The 17647-nt window shown below is 41.8% G+C and overlaps 1 protein-coding gene across 8 annotated transcripts in view; it reads right to left on the bottom strand.

The window, feature by feature from the left end:
* Positions 1–17647, bottom strand: part of LOC110520347 (leucine-rich repeat and calponin homology domain-containing protein 1) — a 104577-nt gene that overhangs the window by 61024 nt on the left and 25906 nt on the right. The gene's annotated exons all lie outside the window — the stretch shown is intronic.

The following is a 17647-nucleotide window of genomic DNA, read 5'->3' on the forward strand; positions in this document are numbered from 1 at the left end:
ATATAGAAGCCTGTGTTCCATTATGGACACCACAGGGGAAGGAAGTTCTGTTAAAAACACTCAGAGACAAAAAGGCTACTCATAGTTGATCTTCCGCTCTAGGAAAACAGCTTCAGTGTGACTCAAAGCCCTGCTAGCACTAGTAGCGCTGACTGGAAGTAATGACTAAGGCCTGAAAATAACATCACGATGTGTGTGTTTGTGTGTGTGTGCATGTACTATGTATTTAGAAAATACCAAATACCTACAGTGAATGGTGTCAGTGTCATGTAGCATCACTATGACCCCCATCCTACTATGCTTCAAATCTAATGGGACAGCTCCTGTTACACTACAACATGACAGACCGATTAAGGCTCAAACTGAGACACATATTAGGGGGTGGGGACGTGTGCATGTATGTGTCTGCATGGCGGCAATGTAGGCTACACAACAGGTCATGTGATGTGACACTGATGATGACATGGCCTAGGGTAGGGTAGGGTCAGGTCAACCCCCCCTCCCACACACACACACACACACACACACACACGCTCCACCACCCTTGTAAAATTGAGCATTCCCGTAGTAATCACCCCCCACAAACCAGACACAGGAGCCTCAATGTATTTCATGACACACATGAACACACCTGCATAAATGTGTGCATGTGTGACATTTCATGCAAGGAGACAACCATGTGACTGTGACAAAGATAAGACCAGCATATCCTGCATCTCGCTGCAATTCACTCTGGGTAGTTTATCTTCAGATTAGGCTAGTTCAGACAGCTTCCATGACAACCCAGACTGTCTGGAGGATGAAGACCTCTACTATTAGGAGTAGTGTCCTCCAGTCACACACATCATCTTCTCTCTGTGCTACTCTTCTAAAGCTGTGTCAATTCCCCTGCACTGACCCCAGCCAGACTGAAGAGTTGATCCAGAAAGCAAAAAAAGTTTACAGCCCTCTTAACCACCCCCCCCCCCCCTTTCCCTCCCTCGCTCTTTTACAGCCCTCTAAGTGCCTCATATTTCCACTGTACAGCAGCTGAACCACATCTCCCTCAGAAGTGGAGGAGAACTAATAATCCCTCCTCCCTCTCCATCGCTTTCCAAGCTCTCCCTCACTTTCCCAACAGAGTTAGCCATCAACTCGAGGGAGCACTCACTCAGCACCTGGACTAAATACATAGACACAGCTAGCGGTCTAGTTAGTTTAAAGTCATACCTATATACTTACACCCACTCACAAACATCTGAGAAACCTATTCATACAAGCATGCACACAAACACACACAGATGGCCATCAGTCAATGCAGAGCATGCTGGGAAGGGAACTACACCAGACCCAGTACAGGAAGTGAAGGGAACAACAATCCCCATGGGACAGATTCAACCTTAAAAGGAAAGGCTCACCCATTTTTATTGGATTTTTGATGGTCTACTTTTTGTTGCCGAAATTCGTGCTAATGTTGGGTTTTTGAGCTAGCGCCCAATAGATTCCCATTCACTCCTTGAAGGAGAGTGCTCCTTGTCCCAGAAATCGCCCAGAAGGCACTGTGTGGTCCATTGACGTAGCATGGCCAACGTTTCCCGTCTCCTCAAAAGTATATCTGCCATTGCGAATGTTAGACTCCACTCTGTAAGGCACATCGATCTGCAGGTTTAACACGGTGAGATTGTAGACTCCTAAATAATCCTTGATAATGCCGTTTATTTAGGGGATTTTACAGCTAACTATCTACGGTCCATGCTGATATTGTCTTTGTTATTATTGTGTGTAGCCATGTTTGCTAGTCATCCAGCCCATAGAACGAGCATTGCATTATGGATTTTGTAATAGTCCTGAGCTGCAACAGATTTCCACAACAATTTTCCATGTCGCTACCAACCTTATAACGCCAAAATGTTGTTTACAAAAAATATTGTTCTCACTTAGTGTTAATTAACACTGTAAATGAAAAGGCATGAGTAGATTCTCCCTCCAACACAAGTGTGATGTACAATCACATGGGGAAACATGTAGCCCCCATTAAGCAGGCAGACAAGTATCCCGGTTAGGTTCTGAGAGGCTTAGAACTATGCAACTCTAGAAAATGTGATTGAGAGGAAGCAGAGTGTGTGTGTAGGCAGTATACAGTTATCAGCACTATGAGTTATCAGAGAGCAGACCTCTTTCACTGAGGGGCTAACGTCTCCCTACAGAGAGCACTCTGGACCATATGTTGATTTGCATAATTTACCCTCTATGTGAAGAGAGAGAGAGAGCATGTGTGTGTACTGTTATCCAGCACTCCTAGGCATGGAACACGTGTGTGTGTGTGTGTGTGTGTGTGTGTGTGTGTGTGTGTGTGTGTGTGTGTAGCTTATGGTTGGAGGGGGAATGTAATGGGGGGAATAGGAGGAAAGGAACACAGATGAGATGGACAGGTGGAGGAGTGAATCACTGACTGAGCAGCAAGGTGGTCTCCTAGTCTGCCCACTTGTGACCCATAGACACAAAGCTTGTAGCACCCTCCCAACCTGACACACTATGGATGTGTGCGTGTAATTAATAGATAGGAGTACCATATGCCATTGCCAAACCAAAAAACATTCCCCTTCACACACACACTGCGCATGCTCAAGGCCCAAGGGTGAGATGTGTCAGTATTCTACCCCTCTGCCCTTTACATGACCCTGTAGTGCTGGGAACCACACACAAATGCTAGGGGTGTGAACGTTTCAATTCAATTTGAATCCTTAAGAAGCTCCAACCAAAAATATTTTTTTCCCCACAAAATTTTAAAAAAGGCACATTTCTGAAATGTTCAACTTCATATTCATAATTTCCAGCACCACCCAAACATCAGCATGTGAAAATAGTGCGTTTCTATGTTTTGTAGTCAAAAAGATAACGAGGAAGATAAGTGTTTCCAGTAACATCAACCGATCATTAGACAATGGCCGATTAATTAGGGCTGATTTCAAGTTTTTATAACAACCGGAAATCGGTAATTTTGGGAGCCAATTTAAAAATATATATTTTTTTATACCTTTATTTAACTAGGCAAGTCAGTTAAGAACACATTCTTATTTTCAATGACCAGGAGATGTCATGGCATGTGTGGGTGGTGGAACTAATAGGTTGGATAAGGTATAGTGAGCAGGACTAGAGGCTCTACAGTGAAATAAGCCTATAAACACTAACCAGAACAGCAATGGACAAGGAATATTGACATTAAGGAGAGGAATGCTTAGTCGAGTGATCAAAATGGTACAGTGAGTAGTGAGGTTAGTTGGGGTCACGGCGATTCAGACAGCTAGCCGGGCCATCGGTAGCAAGCTAGCATAGGATGGAGGTCTGTTTTTAGCCACCTCGTGCGTTTCCGTCGGTAGGATTAGTTGGGTTCCGTGTGGTAGAGGGGATCAATCCAATTCGCAAAAAATATATAGAGAGGCCCAAGAAAAAAATAAAAAAATTGTCAGATAGCTGTCTTATTCTCTGCTATTTGAATAGACCTAACAATTAGCGGACCGCAGATGGGCGTTCAGGTAACGTCGCGATGGAAGAGCCAGCTGGATAACTCCCTCGGGCAGATTACGTCGGTAGTCCAGTTGTGAAGGCCCGGTGGGGCTCCGCGTTGGCAGTAAAACGGGTCCGGATAGGTGATTGTAGCCCAGGAGTGACTGATGGAACTCTTGAGTTCCGGAATAATTGATGTTTGCTCTGGAATCAACATAAGCCGGTAGTCACGCAGCTAGCTAGCTGCAAGATCCATGTATAAATGTCCAGAGCTTGCTGTTGAAATCCGGGGACATGGAGAGAAAAATAGGTCCGGTATTTTCCGGTCCGAGCAAAACTGGCGATAGATTTGAGCTAAAGGATAGCTGATGACCACAAACCGTGCTTAGCTGAATATTAACGATTAGCCAGTAAACAAGCTAACTAGCTTCTGTCAAGCTTCTATGGAAGATTACAGACTTGAGGTAAATAATACTTTCTTTTTTTTTTTAAATATAAATTGGTGAGGCGGGTTGCAGGGGGGTTTTGAAGATGAGTTTATGGAAAATAAAATATATATATAAAAAGGTACGTGAAGAAAGTTATATATATATATATATATACACACACACATATACACGGGACACAACAAGACGAGGACAAACGACGTCTGTCTGACTGCTATGCCGTTTTGGTGACATATAATCAATGCAACGCTGGGGGATGATTTAACAAAAGCGCATTTGTGAAAAAAAAACAATTGTTGCACGACTAACTAACCATAAACACCAATGCCTTTTAAAAAAAATCAATACACAGAAGTGTATGTTTTTAAAACTGCATATTTAGCTAAAATAAATCCAGGTTAGCAGGCAATATTAACCAGGTGAAATTGTGTCACTTCTCTTGCGTTCAATGCACACAGAGTCAGGGTATATGCAACAGTTTGGGCCGCCTGGCTCATTGCAAACTAATTTTCCAGAATATTACCTAATTATGACATAACATTGAAGGTTGTGCAAAGGGTAGGCAACAACATCTCCACCCCGCTGATCCTCAACACTGGGGCCCCACAAGGGTGTGTTCTGAGCCCTCTCCTGTACTCCCTGTTCACCCACGACTGCGTGGCCACGCACGCCTCCAACTCAATCATCAAGTTTTCGGACGACACAACAGTGGTAGGCTTGATTACCAACAACGACGAGACGGCCTACAGGGAGGAGGTGAGGGCCCTCGGAGTGTGGTGTCAGGAAAATAACCTCACACTCAACGTCAACAAAACTAAGGAGATGATTGTGGACTTCAGAAAACAGCAGAGGGAACACCTCCCTATCCACATCGATGGAACAGTAGTGGAGAGGGTAGCAAGTTTTAAGTTCCTCGGCATACACATCACAGACAAACTGAATTGGTCCACACACAGACAGCATTGTGAAGAAGGCGCAGCAGCGCCTCTTCAACCTCAGGAGGCTGAAGAAATTAGGTTTGTCACCAAAAGCACTCACAAACTTCTACAGATGCACAATCGAGAGCATCCTGGCGGGCTGTATCACCGCCTGGTACGGCAACTGCTCCGCCCTCAACCGTAAGGCTCTCCAGAGGGTAGTGAGGTCTGCACAACGCATCACCGGGGACAAACTACCTGCCCTCCAGGACACCTACACCACCCGATGTTACTGGAAGGCCATAAAGATCATCAAGGACATCAACCACCCGAGCCACTGCCTGTTCACCCCGCTATCATCCAGAAGGCAAGGTCAGTACAGGTGCATCAAAGCTGGGATCGAGAGACTGAAAAACAGCTTCTATCTCAAGGCCATCAGACTGTTAAACAGCCACCACTAACATTGAGTGGCTGCTGCCAACACACTGACACTGACTCAACTCCAGCCACTTTAATAATGGGAATTGATGGGAAATGATGTAAATATATCACTAGCCACTTTAAACAATGCTACCTTATATAATGTTACTTACCCTACATTATTCATCTCATATGCATACGTATATACTGTACTCTATATCATCGACTGCATCCTTATGTAATACATGTATCACTAGCCACTTTAACTATGCCACTTTGTTTACATACTCACCTCATGTATATACTGTACTCGATACCATCTACTGTATCCTGCCTATGCTGCTCTGTACCATCACTCATTCATATATCATTATGTACATATTCTTTATCCCCTTACACTGTGTATAAGACAGTAGTTTTGGAATTGTTAGTTAGATTACTTGTTGGTTATTACTGCATTGTCGGAGCTAGAAGCACAAGCATTTCGCTACACTCGCATTAACATCTGCTAACCATGTGTATGTGACAAATAAAATTTGATTTGATATTTGATTTGAATGTAACAAGAATATTTAGACTTATGGATGCCACCCGTTAGATAAAATACCAAACGGTTCGGTATTAAACTGAAATAATAAACGTTTTGTTTTCGAAATTATAGTTTTCGGATTGGACCATATTAATGACCAAAGGCTCGTAATTCTGTGTATTATGTTATAATTAAGTCTATGATTTGATAGAGCAGTCTGACTGAGCGATGGTAGGCAGCAGCAGGCTCGTAAGCATTCATTCAAACAGCACTTTCCTGCATTTGCCAGCAGCTCTTCGCAAGCATAGCGCTGTTTATGACTTCAAGCCTATCAGCCTAATGGCTGGTGTAACCGATGTGAAATGGCTAGCTAGTTAGCGGGGTGTGCGCTAATAACGTTTCAAACGTCACTCGCTCTGAGAGTTGGAGTAGTTGTTCCCCTTGCTCTGCATGGGTAACGCTGCTTCGAGGGTGGCTGTTGTCGATGTGTTCCTGGTTCGAGCCCAGGTAGGGAAGAGGAGAGGCACGGAAGCTATACTGTTACACTGGCAATACTAAAGTGCCTATAAGAACATCCAATAGTCAAAGGTACATGAAATACAAATGGTAGAGAGAAATAGTCCTATAAATACTATAACTACAACAAACCCCCAACTTTCATATGTTCTCATGTTCTGAGCAAGGAACTCAGTCGTTAGCTTTTTTACATGGCACATATTGCACTTTTACTTCTCCAACACTTTGTTTTTGCATTATTTAAACCAAATTGAACATGTTTCATTATTTATTTGAGGCTAAATTGATTTTTATTATGTATTAAGTTAAAATAAGTGTTCATTCACTATTGTATTTGTCATTATTACAAATGAATAAAAAAAATAAAAAATAAATGTTAAATTGTCCGATTAATTGGTATCGGCTTTTTTTGGTCCTCCAATAATCGGTACCGGCATTGAAAAATCATATTCGGTCAACCTCTAGTTAAAATCACGATGCACACTGATGTCGTCATTGGAAACACTTCTCTTCCTCTATCTTTTTTTCAACAAAACATAGACATGCACCATTTTCATACAGTATGTCGATGTCGGGCTGGAGATGACGAATATGAAGTTGAACATTTTTTACATTTCCCTTTAAAAATCACAATGCAGTCATCAAAACATTTTCCATGAAATAGCCTAACTAGAAGATACATTTAAATAAAACCAGAGAGGACGAGGCAAACTTTAGGATACTTTTGTGAATTTGCGAAGGATACAAGACGAGATACAGCTTTTTATTGAGAGATACAGCTTTTTATTGCCGGTAGATAGGCCTAGTACACGGTTCAGACTCAGTCTGCCTGGTGGCTGACCTGCTTATACTGTGCTCTTCCCCTCTCTCTCTCCCCGTCCCTCGCTAGCTCGCTATGAAAGTTGGAAGTGTTTGTGTTCTTGGAAGTACAGCAACTAAATCAGTCTCCTCCGTTCTAAAAATGCTGAATCTTAGGAGTCGATTCCTAAGGGAATTGAATTATGACACTCTGAAAAATGGGAGTCGACGTGCAGTCGAGGAGTCAGTTATTTTGTTAACTCGCCACCACTAAGTCATCGTCGTTAACAGCTGGAGAAATGGCAGAGAAAGGCAAGCGACAGCAGACAGGTCCTGTATGGCAGTACTTTAGAAGTTAAATGAGAAGGAAATGCAAAGTTTGCGGGGTGGAATTGAGGTACAGCAGCAATGCTTAACAATCTGAAAGGAACAAACTGACCCAAACCGTTGCTGGCAGCTGCTTTGTGAATTCCCCTGGAATTTTATTAATTTTTCTAATTGTAAAAATAAAAAATAGCACAATAATTCCACACACACACAGGGTTGAGTCTGGAGGGCCATTTTAGCTGATTCTAACAGGCTGTATCCAGATCAGAGCGATGAGGACAATGTTGATATAAAGTAGTCTGATTTTTAAAACGTAACCCAAAAAAATGAAAAACAAGGTAGACAAAAACACAAGTTAAGGTTACGAGAATGAAATATGACCAAAAGTTATAGAAACTGCTAGTGTCATGTTTTCAGCTTTGGTGCCAACCTTCCAGAGGTGCTAACGCTTAGTCAAAGCTGACTCCTATAGCCTCTTATCATTGTAAAGAAAGCAGTAGTAAGTAAAGTGCAGTGAGGAGGTAAGTTCATACAGTACCTCCTGTATACCCTTCAGGACAGGACTAGTAAATCACCTAAATGGCTTTGATGTTCACCCGAGTCCTGTATAGTTCTTGTCAACAGCTTAGAATAGACAACAGCAGCAACACCAAGAACACCAGAATCATTGTGGGTTACGCAGCAATATTTATAATGTTTACAAAGCGTGAGGGAAAAAACAACCTCTCTGACTCACACTCATGTGACAGGAGAAGCAAGCCTTGAACGTGCACACACCTCATCCTCTTAAGGCTGCCCGATGCTAAAGGTGCTATGGAGAGCCAATTCTATCCCTAACCTCTTCAGACAATCCAGTGTCACACTTGAGATTTACTGGAAAGGAGGTTAAACTCAGACACAGTTCCCATCCCACCAAAGCAGGAATTATGTCCTCCTTACCCAAATTAGCTTAGCAAACTCAAAGCTTTTTTATTGTTTTTTTTCTTTTTTACAATAATGAGAACTAGGGTGTATGTGTAGGCCTTGCGGATGTCATGTTTTCAATAGCAATCAACACTGAAGAGCTGAGCATTGAATACAGGTCATTTCCATGTAAAAAAGGAACCAAGAGCATCAACATGTAAAGTTCATAGGAGGATGTCAAATGAAAGTTGGGTCTTTTTATTCCTTATTTTATTAAGGCATATATACATGTTTCTACCATTTCACCCCCCCTTGACTTCTGGTCAAACAGATGGAAACAGGGTCTTAGAAAACATCTACCAGAAAGTCTTAAGAAAGGTATTTGGAAAAACAATGTTGAGTATTACCAACACATATTTAGTTTGAGACATTTTTTCTGCTGAAATTCCATTACCAAAAACACACATATCCTTAAGATAGTTTCTAATTTCTCTCCCTTATGAGGAGGAAGTATAATGGAATTCACAGAAGTAACAAGTAAAGGTAAACCTATCAATTAGTTCGTGTTTTTACTAGTGATGCACCAATGTGACATTTTTGGCCGATACCGATATCCAATATTTTCCTTGCCAAAAAACCCGATACCGATACTTAAAATTTTAACAGCCTTTAAAGCATTCTAATACAGTTAAATAGTTAACACACACACACACACAGCGGTCTAAGGCACTGCATCTCAGTGCAAGAGGTGTCACTACAGTCCCTGGTTCGAATCCAGGCTGTATGACATCCGGCCGTGATTGGGAGTCCCATAGGGCAGCGCACAATTGGCCCAGCGTCTTTCGGGTTTGGCCGGGGTAGGCAGTCATTGTAAAAAATAATTTGTTCTTAACGGACTTGCTTAGCTAAATAATAAGTTACACACAAAAAAATAAGTTATTTTGTTGGCATTTACATATGTCCCCAGTAAAAACAGTAAAACATAATCCAAAAAAATAAACCTATTTCTTTCACTTACTTGCTATGTTGTTTCGTTGTTCAGTCGTTTCATTCTCAACCAGGATTTCTAGGGAACGCCTTTTGGGTCTTTTAATATTTACCACTATTTGGCGAGTCAAATAAGTTTGCTGACCAATCAGGACCTGAAATTGACTGCATGTCACATAATAATTTTAAGCGTTCATTAATTTTTTACGTAGTTATTACACATCGATTACACTATCACTCGTATTTCATATGTCACAACAATTCATCGATACGTATACTATGATGCTGGTAAAGTTGTCTTGCGCACCTACAGTGCTGGTCATTAAAAAAGGTTAGCTAGCTTGCTCATGGATGCAAGCCATGTTCAATGTTCAAACAATTTATAATTTCTAAATAAATTTAAGACAGTTCTTATTTGATTTAATGGTGGTCGGACCCATCTATGTGAAGCTAGCCACAATAAGGATTAGCCACAATAGTGGTTTGAGGTTAGCCTTCAAAATAAAGGTGTGGCATAATACTACGATTTGTATTCATTTGCATCACTGTCAATGACATACTTTTATTTTGAAGGCAAACCCCAAACTCCACTATTGTGCCTAATCCTTATTGTGGCTAGCTTTACAACACATAACCCAGTCCGGTTGAGCCTCACTAGCCAGATTAAGCTAGCTGGCTGTTATAACGTTAGCTTTGGGCAACAGGGTTAAGTAGTTGGCTAGCTATTTATTTTCATGAACTGAAGTTCAATTTCAATAAGCGAACAACAAGTGGCAACCTAGCTAATACTTACTCACAAGGATTCCTAAAATCATTGCTAAGAATAATGAAAAAGACTGCAGTGTCAACTGGTCTTTGTTTTGAGGCTGGTTGTATTTGTATTGGTGCTAGCTAGGTACCAAGCTAAAGCTAGCTACCCCAGAAGTTGCGGTCAAACAAATTATGCTTTATTACCAATGCGTTATTGTAAACACATTGTTCGTGGCCGGTGTTTGCTGACTTTTTTGTACAGCTTTGACAGTGCTACGGTATCTTTGACACGCAAAGACCCAAACGGTGTTCCATAGCATGTATGTTGTGAAGCTAATAGCAGTGACGCTATTACTGTGTAACTCCGGTGGGGCAACATCGGAAAAATAGCACACTTGGTAATTTTAACCGGTGCTCGACCAGTCGACGAAAGCCAACATCACCCAAGACAGAACGGTTGATTGTCTAGGGCAATGAATTCCATTATCTTGGCTTTAATGGATTTGGCCTTTTGAGTTGTCTCGCTGAAATTTTGTTACTTTCAAATTGACTGCTTGACTGCTCGATCCACACAGCAGACCTTGTGGGCTAGATTAGGAATGCTGTGTTGCACGTATAGCGCAAAATTTTACATGGCGTCATTACATCATGTAATCACGTTATATAGGTATGCACGTCAGCTTTGACATCGGTTTTTCACATCGGGCGTTAAACTAGACACTAGCCGATACCGATGTTGGCATTTTTAGCTAATATCGGCCAATTCCCATATGTTCACTGATATATCGTGCATTCCTAGTTGACTGAAATGTCAATAATGGGAAATTATATTAGTCACAAACCACAGTTGGGTTCCAGGTTTGGACAGCACAGTGCAGTACAGCACAATAAAAAAAATTAAAAGGAGATTATAGTTCAGTACAGAACATTAAAGACAAGTATAGTACACTATACTGCACTAAAGGCAAAACACAGTAACTTTGTATTTTGTTTTTTTGCTGCAAAATTTGACTTAAGTATTTTTCTGTTTTGACAGACAGCAATTTCTGATACTAAATTATATATTCCGTTCAACTGGCTTGTTCTCGTGTCAGGAAACGAAATACCACATTTATCAGATCATTTATCTGGTCATTACAACAGATGAAAGATTATTTTGTATTATTTTTTGACCCCCTTTTTCGTGATATCCAATTGCGATCTTGTCTCATCGCTACAACTCCCCAACGTGCTCGGGAGAGGCGAAGGTCGAGTCATGCGTCCTCCGAAACATGACCCGCCAAACCGCGCTTCTTAACACCCGCCCTCTGAACCCAGAAGCCAGCCGCATCAGTTGGACGACCAAAGTCAGCCTGCAGGCACATGGCCAGCCACAAGGAGTCGCTAGAACTCCGGCCAAACCCTCCTCTAACCCAGACGACGCTGGGCCAATTGTGCACCACCCTATGGGACTCCCGGTCATGGCCGGTTGTGACACAGCCAGGGATCGAACCTCGGTCTGTAGTGATGCCTCAAGCACTGCGATGCAGTGCCTTAGACTGCTGCGCCACTTGGGAGGCACCCAGATGAAAGATTTGACCGAAATCGTAGTAACTGTGTTTTGCCTTTGTATGGCAGTATACATGTTCTGTACTGAAATCTACTGAACTGTACTCCACTGTGCTTTCCAAACTTGTGAAACAGACATCTATATGATTGGTTCAGATTTGGTCCGGACCAACCAAATATGGTCTTGTTTGGGGGCAGAGCTCATTAAAATAATAGCCAGTGTGTAGAATAATATGCAAATCTGAAAAGAAGGATATTGGATATTTATACCTTTGTGTCCCTATTTACTGTAGGATGCATCACCATGAAGAGAACGACATTCATATCCATAATTATGCATTTCTGTATAGTACAGATCAGGGACCCATGATGAAATTCCTTTACTGCAATTCCGTTACCAGGTGTAAATCCTCTTCACTTACTGTAGTTCAATAACGAAGAGATTTTCAAGGTGTGATGTCATAGCTGACACCCATTCTTTCTGCAGACATTGTTAAATCTTAATTCGGGAGATATTTTGTTTTGTAAAACATGGACACAAAAAAAACGGAGGGAGATTTTACCAAAATTCTGTTACCAAACTTTGCATCTGCACAGTTCTTCTAGTAAATGTGTGTTTGTAAAATGTTTTGTGTAAAAAAGTGGTCCTTGTACATTTAAGGAATGCTGTGTTGCACGTATGGTTTGTTAAAACTTTGAAATCAATGGTTTTTGTTTGGAATACATTTAAGTGGCTCAGCACAATTCCGTTACCGCGGAATTGCCCTACAGCTCAGATACACTTAGTGATAGCTATGTTATGGACAAGAACATTCTTGTTATAAGTTCCTTATCTTTCCCCCCTTTTCAGTCACGCTTGCAGCTAGTTTTACTTTCTCTCCTGATATATGAGCACTTGACATTTCTCTTCCCTTTATCCAGACGCCATGGGCTGAACGGTTCAACTGACAGCCAACAGATACAGAGACTAGCGTTGCTCAATAGAGTCTGGCTCTTTGTTGAATATATACAGTGGCACACACACACACAAACGTACACGCATGCACAAGCACATGGCACCACCACAATAGATAAAGGTAGTCCAGGTGGCTTGGCTTGTCATTCTAGTCCACGGCACACAACATACATACAACGCTGCAACTGATGCTGCTACTACTACTATTAGGGCACGGGACTGGGGTGTGTGTGTGTGTGTTTCTGATAAAAGGGTTAGACACAAGGGAATTTCTCACTGTATGGTGCAAGACCCTGTCATTAGGACCTTGTTTACACCCCCGCCCCTGACGTATCACGACCCACCCAACAATCATTTGGGCACAACCATATATTAGGTGACTCGTCACAGAGGGGAACCTGAATGACATGTTTTTCAGACAAAATTGCATCTCTGTATAACAGCTTCTCCTGCACATGACCTCTGTGGAATAAACAATATGACAGACAGTATGAAAAGGGGAGCACATATGAAGTCACTGTACTCCGCTTGTGTCAGCCAACCTCAATCATAAGCATGGCATTCCACCTACACTACATAAAACATTCTCCAAACTCAACACTACTATAACCTACTAATATTATGACTGCAGCCTGAGGGCCTACCTTCCAACAGTGTGACAAGCCTCAACCACTTACACACAATACCTTAGGGCTTGGAATTGCCAAGACACAATATTATCACGATACTCAAGATTCTACATATATGCATTGCGATTCGATACTGTGATTTGATGTTCCAAATATATTGCTCACCATATGTGTATTGCAGAGGAACAAGAGGGAGCCATGAGAAAACAAGTTTTGATCAGTCATGGAAATAAGTGCTGAAAACAAAATTGGCTCCTTATTTAAAAAGATGGAGAACAAGCTATGAACTAAAAAGTTTGGTGCAGGTACAGCCAACTAGAGCAAAAATAATATTGCCAAAACGATACATTGTTGTCAAAAATAATATCCTGATATGTAACTGTATGGATTTTTCCCATCACTATTGTATCTCCCAGCTCCAAACTCTATACTTTTCCAGAAGGTCTCAGAACATATGTTTACACTCTCGTAGAAGGCTTAGGACTGAGTCATGTTCCCCCTACTCTACTGAAAATGTAAACCTCACATCAGTTCCACCCATTTCTGTTACCGCCACCGCCACACAGGCACATCAAACAACGTCTAGAGCATAGAAGCCTTACATAGGCCTGTCAGCTGGCTTCAGAGGCAGAGAAAGTGAGTTTCTGTTCTGCTCTGCCGTTCATGTGGTGCCAGTCCACTGGACTAGTGGTGGCACAGGTTAGCTCATAACTCACTGGTAAACAAAGGTAGCATTGAGCTGGTTGTCATGGCAGCAGAAATGGCTGAGGCCAGTGATGTTTATGATTCCTGATAAACATTCTCAGGAATACCACATACCAAAGACTGATGTGGGAGAGTGTTAAGAAGAGTTACAGAGGAGTTCTTAGAAGTTACAGATAGGACAGGGCCTTCCTCCTACTCTCCGACTTGGCTGTGTATCCATACAGGGCTACGTGTTCATTATCAGTTCCAGTATGCTCTCAGGACATCCCTCAGAGGCAGGGTTCACTATAGACAGGAACAGACAGGAACGAAAGACATAAACAAGACATGGTGTGACCTTGGCCCTCGCTAGCTCCCTCTCCGTCTCTGTTTCACTCTGTTCTCCCCCTCTTTCACTTGGTCTTTATCTCCCTCACTCTTCATATCACTGTGTGGGTCCAACACCCTACCCTGACATGGGCCTCCTCCTACAGTGTATCAGACCTCCCAGGGTTTTCCCATCCTGAGGCCAGCTTCCAAGGAATCCCTCCAAATGAACACTACAACTGAATCAAAACCACAGTGGAATTTAAGAGAATGAGCATGAGAGAAAACCCGCTGACACGCTCTCACACACACACACACACACACCCACCCACCCCTGTATCCACATCAACGCTCCCCCACATGACATGAGTCTGACCTCACAGACCAATCACCTGATAGAGCGTGTGACTAAAACAGGAAGACGCAGGACGTGTCCATCCATCAGTGTCAACACTGAACTCTGCTTGTCAGGGGGAAGGAAGGACGCTCCAATGAAACAGCTCAAAAAAACACACCTTCTGCCATGACCGTGATCTAATGATTTCTAGTGGTTATTCTGCTAATTCATTGTTTCCCTGTTGATGTGAAGTATCATTGTCAATCAGATGATATCCAGCATCTTAAGGGAGTTAAGGTCTATATCAAGCCTAACAGATTCCACAGCACTCTAAATAACTGCTGATCTCAATTCCCTCAGCTGGAGAGCCCACTCACTTACAGACTGTTTCTCTCTCTCTCCTCTCTCTGAGTCCCACTCCAGTCTGGTAGAGGAACAGGCTGGTCATTGAAATCAGGTGAAAGGCTAACATTATCTCAACTATGGGCACACTATAGCCCTCACTGGACTCACTGAGGAATCTGGAGAAACAGGAGCACACAGGTTTTTCTATAAATAATGGGGCCAATTGTGTGACATTGGGATAAACATTTCAAAATGATTTGAAACAAAAATAAAAAGGATTTACATGTAGTTCAACATGTGTACTTAAGAGGAATAAATGTGTATTCATTTGCATATATTAACATAACTCCACCTACAATATAGGCCTTTCCCCCATTAAGCAGGATTCATTGAGACATTGGCAGGTCCAGTTCAAGGACACAGCATTCCTAACCTAGCCCACAATGTCTGCTGTGTGGATTGGGCAGTCAACAAGTCGAGCAGTCATTTGAAAGAGTAAGACAATTCAAAGGCAAAATCCATTAAAGCCAAGATAATGGAATTCAATGCCCTTGACAATCAACCGTTCTCCGTCTTGGGTGATGTTGGCTTTCGCTGACTGGTCAAGCACCGGTACACACTACCAAGTGCGCTATTTTTCAAATGTTGCCCTAATGGAGTTACACAGTAATAGCGTCACTGCTATTAGCTTCACGACATACATACTATTGGGTCTTTGCGTGTCAAAGAAGGTACAGTAGCACTGTCAACTCTGTACAAAAAAGTCTGCAAACAAGGAAACACTGGCCACGAATGATGTGTTTACAATACCGCGTTGGTAATAAAGCATAATTTGTTTGACCGCAACTTCTGGGATAGCTAGCTTTAGCTTGGTACCTAGATAGCACCAATTAAACCAGCCTGAAAACAATGACCAGTAGACACTGCAGTCATTTTCATTATTATTAGCAATGATTTAGGAATCCTTGAAGTATTAGCTAGGTTAGCTATTAACTTGTTGTTCGGCTATTGAAATTGAACTTCAAGCAGCCAGCTAGCTTCATCTAGCTAGTGAGGTTCGACCGAACCAGGTTATGTGTTGTGAAGCTAGCCACAATAAGGATTAGGCACAATAGTGGAATTTGCAGTTTGCCTTCAAAATAAAAGTATATGTCATTGACAGTGCTGCAAATGAATACAAATAGTAGAATTATGCCACACTTATTTTGAAGGCTAACCGAAAGTCCACTGTTGTGGCTAATCCTTATTGTGGCTAGCTTCACATAGATGTGTCCGACCACCATTAAATCAAATAATAACTGTCTGATAAATTAGGGTTATTGTAGATGATGACACCTAGCTATATAGTTAGCTAGCTAACTATAGCAACTGAAACAGATTGTCGCTTTGCTATATTTTTGGGGAGGAACATTGTTTGCATCCATGCGCAAGCTAGCTTTTTTTTATGACCAGCACTGTAGGTGCATGAGACAACTTTACCAGCACCATAGCATACGTGTCGATGAATCATTGTGACATGAAGTACAAGTGATAGTGTAATCAATGTGTAATAACTATGTAAAAGATAACGCGTTAAATTATTATGTGACATGCAGTCCTATTCAGGTCCTGATAGGTCAACAAGCTTATTTGACACATGAAATAGTGTTCTCCTGGTCATTGTTTTCTTTTTGACATGCAAAGACCCAAACGGCGTTCCATATAATTCCTGTTTGAGAATGAAACGACTGAACAAATGAACAAAACAACACAGCAAGTAAGTGAAAGAAATATGTTTTGATGATGTTTTACTGGTAATGGGGACATACGTAAATGCCAACAAAATAACTTGCCAGTGTGGTGTGTGTGTGTGTGTGTGTGTAACTTTCATTTAACTAGGCAAGTCAGTAAGGAACAAATTCTTATTTACAATGACGGCCTACCCCGGCCAAACCTAGACGACGCTGGGCCAATTGTGCGCCACCCTATGGGACTCCCAATCACGGACAGAAGTGATACAGCATGGATTCGAACCAGGGACTGTAGTGGCGCCTTTTGCACTGAGATGCAGTGCCTTAGACCACTGCGTCCATGTGTGTGTGTGTGTGTTAACTATTTAACTGTACTAGAATGCATAAAAAGACGCAAAATAATTAAGTATCAGTATCTGGGATTTTTGCCAAGGAAAATATCGGATATCAGTATCGGCCAAAAATGTCACATCGGTGCATCACCAATTGATATTCAAATTATTATTACATTCTAAAATATGTGAGAACAATATGGACATTGCCTGACGGTTTTTCTGTAGCCCATGTGGCCGATGCAGGGACACATAATAAACCCATGAATAATAGTGGCAGCATGAATCTTACCATTTTAATCTCACCATCGTTGTTTTCATAATGAGAAAGTAACCAAAAACCAGGTTCCTTTCTATTGGAAGGATTTGTATGGAAAACAAAGTCGAAGCCAGAATTTGATGTTGTCGACCTCAAAACAACTGCATGTGGTTTTAATCGCAATAGAGTAGCACAACACTCTTCAATTGAAGCGGGGGAAAACAAACGAAAGTGGCCACATCCCTCACAAAAACTGATTTAAAAAAATTAAATCACAGACAATTATAAGGGAGCAGGAAAACTGATAAATTGGCTACAATAATGAAAGACTTTTCCAGCACCAAATTGAGGAAATGTCTGGTTTTCAAGGTAGGCTTATCCCAGTACTTGAATTTCTCAGCTCCACATTCAAATTCAAGTAG

The sequence above is a fragment of the Oncorhynchus mykiss genome, chromosome 3 (assembly GCF_057628025.1).
Source record: "Oncorhynchus mykiss isolate SJ-2025 chromosome 3, ASM5762802v1, whole genome shotgun sequence".
Taxonomy (NCBI): Eukaryota; Metazoa; Chordata; class Actinopteri; order Salmoniformes; family Salmonidae; genus Oncorhynchus; species Oncorhynchus mykiss.